The following is a 6,563-nucleotide window of genomic DNA, read 5'->3' as shown; positions in this document are numbered from 1 at the left end:
TATTATTTCATCATGATATTCATTGTTTATGGTCTTACCTGCAAGTTGTATACACATGTCGCTCGTCCGGAACCAATGACCCCGAAGTGACGAAATCGGGACAACCGGAGGGGATGGTAGTGATGTGAGGATCACATGTGTTCACGGAGTGTTAATGCTTTGCTCCGGTACTCTATTAAAAGGAGTACCTTAATATCCAGTAGATTCCCTTGAGGTCCGGCTGCCACCGGCTGGTAGGACAAAAGATGTCGTGCAAGTTTCTCATTGCGAGCACGTACGACTATAATTGGAACACATGCCTATTGATTGCTTTGTACTTAGACACCGTTTTATTATTATTTGCAAATGCCCTGCTTGATTGTTACATGAGTTTCTCTCATCCATGCAACGCCCGTTATCCGTCCCCGTGCCTACAGTATTTTTAATCCTGCTGTTTACTATAATCACTACTGCTGTCTCTGTTACTCTGCTCGTCGTTATTTCACTATCGCTATCGCTATAAAACTGTTACTATCGATAAACTCTTGCGAGCAAGACTCGTTTCCAGTGCAGCTGAATTGACAACTCCGCTGTTAAGGCTTTCAAGTATTCTTTGTCTCCCCTTGTGTCGAATCAATAAATTGGGTTTTACTACCCGCGAAGACTGCTGCGATCCCCTATACTTGTGGGTTATCAAGATCTGTTTTCTGGCGCCGTTGCCGGGGAGCATAGCTTTATTTGGAAGTTCACTTGGATTGATATTGTTCGCTGCAAATTCTCCATCATGGGTAAAACTCGTGATCCTAAAGTCGCCATATTACCATCCACTACAAGAAAAGGTACAACTCTGAGTACCTCTGCTGCTCTTGATTCACCATCTGTGATTGATAAACTTGTTTCACCACCACACGCTTCACTTGCTCGGTACTTCGCTGAATCTGAAAATTCTTATAATATTGAAGATGCTTCTGCCGTGCTTGATGATAGTGGTTCATTGGGAACTTTTCTAGATGCTACAATTGCTAGGTCTAGACAAATTGAAAATGCTCGAAACTCCCGATGCTACTACACCCGTTAATTCACCCGAACTTGATTATTCTAGTGATGATCCCGATGAAGATTATGTGGAGCTTAATGATGATCTTATTAATAGATGCAATGCTACTCGCTGATGCAAGTAAAATTAAAAAGTTTCTCACACAATATACTGTCAGACATAAGTTATCTCCTGATCCTAAATTTGCCACATCTCCTATATGCATTAAGGATAAAGATTATGATTTTTCTCTTGATCTATCTCATATAGCTATTGTAGAGAAAGCATCATTTTGTGGTACTGAAAAAGAAAGTGCTGTAGAACACATGATTGAACTTTCTTCTATGAGTAGCTTGTTTTCTGATGATATCAAGATGCGTACTTATTTTGTCGCTAAATTTTTTCCTTTCTCATTAAAGGATGATGCTAAAACTTGGTATAATAATTTGCCTCCTGGTTCTATTAAAAATCCAACTGATTTGCGTGATGTTTTCTTTCGAAAATACTTTCCTGCTAGTGCTCAACATGTTGCTTTACAGAGAATTTATAGATTTGACCAGGGAGATGAAGAGAAATTGCTTGAGACTTGGGCAAGATTTTGTTCTCTTATCAGAGCTCGACCTGGACACGATTTAGAAAAGAATGATTTACTTGATATATTTTATAGTGGACTAACCATTGAGTCTAGGGCATACCTGGATAGTTGTGCTGGTTGTGTTTTCGGAAAAGAACTCCGGACGAAGCTCGAAGAATTATTGGCTAAAATAGGCCGGAATCATGATGATTGGACTACGCCTGAACCAATTCCAACGCCAATATTGAAGAAGAGGGGTTTAATTAAATTGAATGATGAAGATATGAGGGAAGCCAAGAAGTCTCTCAAGGAGAAAGGTATTAAATCTGAAGATGTGAAGAATCTACCTCCCATAGAAGATATATGTGAGATAATTCCCCCTTCATCCATGATTGAGGTAAACTCCCTTCAGCGCTTTACTAGGGAAGATATTCCGTATTCAAAACCTCCTGCGCAATGCTTAGATGAGTTTGACAATTATATTGTTAAGCAAGAAAATTTTAATATGAGAGTAGAGAATCATCTAATGGAAAATTCTCAAGCTATTAGCAATTTGCATGATATTGTGGAGAGAACTTCCAATGATGTTAAGATGCTTGTTAAACATTTTCAAATGGTTCAAACTCAAATTGATCAACTCACTAAAGTGCAAAATGACTTATTGCAAAATAATTCTAAAGAGAAACATGCTTATGAAGTAACAACTAGAGGTGGTGTCTCGTACCCGGGATCCTCTATATCCCGAAGGGCATCCCAAAAGAATTGAACAAGATTCTCAACGCATTGAACCTAGAGCTCCTTCTAAGAAAAAGAAGAAGAAACATAAAAATGTTGTAGAATCCTCCGAACTTGTTAATGATCCTAATAGTATTTCTATTTCGATGCTGAAACCGAAAGTGGTAATGAACATGATAATAATAATGGTAATGATAAGAATGATGTTTCGATGAAGAGGAAGTTGAAGATGAACCTCGAAAAGCAAGATAAAAATAAAAAGTATACTAAAGAAGATTTTATTGCTAAGAAACATGGTAATGAAAGAGAACCTTGGGTGCAAAAGCAAATGCCTTTTCCTGCTAAGAAACTAAAATCAAAGGAAGAAGAACACTATAATAAATTCTGTGATTGGATGAAACCTTTATTATTGCAAATCCCTTTGACTGATGCTATTAAATTGCCTCCTTATTCAAAGTATATGAAAGATATTGTTACTAACAAAAGGAAAATCCCCAATGAGGAAATTTCCACTATGCTTGCTAATTACTCTTTTAATGGTAAGGTTCCAAAGAAGTTGGGCGACCCAGGTATACCGACTATTCCTTGTTCTATTAAGAATAATTATGTTAAAACTGCTCTATGTGACTTGGGAGCCGGTGTTAGTGTTATGCCTTTTTCTCTTTATAAGAGACTTGATACGTCTCCGACGTATCGATAATTTCTTACGTTCTATGCCATATTATTGATGATACCTACATGTTTTATGCACACTTTATGTCATATTCGTGCATTTTCTGGAACTAACCTATTAACAAGATGCCGAAGTGCCGGTTCCGTTTTCTCGCTGTTTTTGGTTTCGAAATCCTAGTAACGAAATATTCTCGGAATTGGACGAAACAAAGACCCGGGGGCCTATTTTTCCACGGAGCTTCCGGAAGACCGAAGAACATACGAAGTGGGGCCACGAGGTGGCGACACCACAAGGCGGCGCGGCCCGGGGGGTCCGCGCCGCCCTATGGTGTGGCCCCCTCGTCGGGCCCCGACTCGCCCTTTCGCCTACTTAAAGCCTCCGTCGCGAAACCCCCGATGCGAAAAACCACGATACGGAAAACCTTACCGAGACGACGCCGCCGCCGATCCCATCTCGGGGGATTCCGGAGATCTCCTCCGGCACCCCGCCGGAGAGGGGATTCATCTCCCGGAGGACTCTACACCGCCATGGTCGCCTCCGGAGTGATGAGTGAGTAGTTCACCCCTGGACTATGGGTCCATAGCAGTAGCTAGATGGTTGTCTTCTCCTCATTGTGCTTCATTGTTGGATCTTGTGAGCTGCCTAACATGATCAAGATCATCTATCCGTAATTCTATATGTTGTGTTTGTCGGGATCCGATGGATAGAGAATACCATGTCATGTTAATTATCAAGTTATTACATATGTGTTGTTTATGATCTTGCATGCTCTCCGTTACTAGTAGAGGCTCGGCCAAGTTTTTACTCTTAACTCCAAGAGGGAGTATTTATGCTCGATAGTGGGTTCATGCCCGCATTGACACCGGGACGAGTGATGAGAAAGTTCTAAGGTTGTGTTGTGCTTGTTGCCACTAGGGATAAAACATTGGCGCTATGTCCGAGGATGTAGTTGTTGATTACATTACGCACCATACTTAATGCAATTGTCCGTTGCTTTGCAACTTAATACTGGAAGGGGTTCGGACGATAACCTGAAGGTGGACTTTTTAGGCATAGATGCAGTTGGATGGCGGTCTATGTACTTTGTCGTAATGCCCAATTAAATCTCACTATACTTATCATATTATGTATGTGCATTGTTATGCCCTCTCTATTTGTCAATTGCCCGACTGTAATTTGTTCACCCAACATGCTTTTATCTTATGGGAGAGACACCTCTAGTGAACTGTGGACCCCGGTCCATTCTTTAATACTCGAAATACAAATCTGCTGCAATACTTGTTTTTACTATTTTCTCTCGCAAACAATCATCTTCCACACAATACGGTTAATCCTTTGTTACAGCAAGCCGGTGAGATTGACAACCTCACTTGTTTCGTTGGGGCAAAGTACTTTGGTTGTGTTGTGCAGGTTCCACGTTGGCGCCGGAATCTCCGGTGTTGCGCCGCACTACATCCCGCCGCCATCAACCTTCAACGTGCTTCTTGGCTCCTCCTGGTTCGATAAACCTTGGTTTCTTTCCGAGGGAAAACTTGCTGCTGTGCGCATCATACCTTCCTCTTGGGGTTGCCCAACGAACGTGTGAAATACACGCCATCAAGCATATTTTCTGGCGCCGTTGCCGGGGAGATCAAGACACGCTGCAAGGGGAGTCTCCACTTCCCAATCTCTTTACTTTGTTTTTGTCTTGCTTTATTTTATTTACTACTTTGTTTGCTGCATTATATCAAAACACAAAAAAATTAGTTGCTAGCTTTACTTTATTTACTTGTCTTGTTTGCTATATCAAAAACACAAAAAAATTAGTTACTTGCATTTACTTTACTTATTTCATCATGTTTCCTTTTAATTTTACCACAAAAGACATACCGGTGGGACAAGGGTCTATAATTGGAAGAGATAATATAGAAGAATTTTTCACCCATATTAGTATGCATGAAGATCTTAAAGATATACCACTTGCAAAAGCTGTCCCTACTTATGAAGATGCCTCTGTTTGTTTGGTACGCATGATGGAAGCTAGATTTATTAGTCTCAACCCCATGATACAACACATGTTTCTTACACTTTCTGATATGGAGCGGGGAGAGAAGAGAGATTTTGTTCTAAAAGTCTTAGTGCGAGAATTTGAAGATATAGCTATAGAAGCTAGAAAAGTTTTTATTAAGCATAAGAGGCTTGGCTTTTATACCGACTTTAAAAGAACACTTGAAAAAATGGATATGTATAGACTAAAATACACTAATAATGCTAATGATGATGGGGAGATTAAAGCACCAATACCATGTAAGCTCCTAGCAATACATGAAGCCCTAGAAAATAATTATGCTTGGCTTGTTCCTGAAAATTTGTTTGATGAGAATAGCAAGCCTAAGACTAATGAAAAGGGAGCCTCTGAAACTTACATAGATAATATACAATGCATGGTTGAGAAAACTCCCAACACCCCTGGTTATGATGTTGATGTTTCATCTCTTGATGTCACTTGAGTTACACTTTCTGCGCCTAGCTGAAAGGCGTTAAAGAAAAGCGCTTATGGGAGACAACCCATGTTTTTACTACAGTATTTTTGTTTTATATTTGTGTCTTGGAAGTTGTTTACTACTGTAGCAACCTCTCCTTATCTTAGTTTTATGTTTTGTTGTGCCAAGTAAAGTCTTTGATAGAAAAGTAAGTACTAGATTTGGATTACTGCGCAGTTCCAGATTTCTTTGCTGTCACGAATCTGGGTCTACCTCCCTGTAGGTAGCTCATAAAATTAAGCCAATTTACGTGCATGATCCTCAGATATGTACGCAACTTTCATTCAATTTGAGCATTTTCATTTGAGCAAGTCTGGTGGCCTAATAAAATCCATCTTTACGGACTGTTCTGTTTTGACAGATTCTGCCTTTTATTTTGCATTGCCTCTTTTGCTATGTTGGATGAATTTCTTTGATCCATTAATGTCCAGTAGCTTTATGCAATGTCCAGAAGTGTTAAGAATGATTGTGTCACCTCTGAACATGTTAATTTTTATTATGCACTAACCCTCTAATGAGTTGTTTCGAGTTTGGTGTGGAGGAAGTTTTCAAGGATCAAGAGAGGAGTATGATGCAATATGATCAAGGAGAGTGAAAGCTCTAAGCTTGGGGATGCCCCGGTGGTTCACCCCTGCATATTCTAAGAAGACTCAAGCGTCTAAGCTTGGGGATGCCTTGGGCATCCCCTTCTTCATCGACAACATTATCAGGTTCCTCCCCTGAAACTATATTTTTATTCCGTCACATCTTATGCACTTTGCTTGGAGCGTCGGTTTGTTTTTGTTTTTTGTTTTGTTTGAATAAAATGGATCCTAGCATTCACTTTGTGGGAGAGAGACACGCTCCGCTGTAGCATATGGACAAATATGTCCTTAGGCTCTACTCATAGTATTCATGGCGAAGTTCTTCTTCGTTAAATTGTTATATGGTTGGAATTGGAAAATGCTACATGTAGTAACTCTAAAATGTCTTGGATAATTTGATACTTGGCAATTGTTGTGCTCATGTTTAAGCTCTTGCATCATATACTTTGCACCCATTAAT

Source organism: Lolium rigidum, unplaced genomic scaffold, assembly GCF_022539505.1.
Source record: "Lolium rigidum isolate FL_2022 unplaced genomic scaffold, APGP_CSIRO_Lrig_0.1 contig_23365_1, whole genome shotgun sequence".
NCBI lineage: Eukaryota > Viridiplantae > Streptophyta > Magnoliopsida > Poales > Poaceae > Lolium > Lolium rigidum.
The sequence above is the reverse complement of the archived record's forward strand: the minus strand, read 5'-3'. Positions refer to the sequence as shown.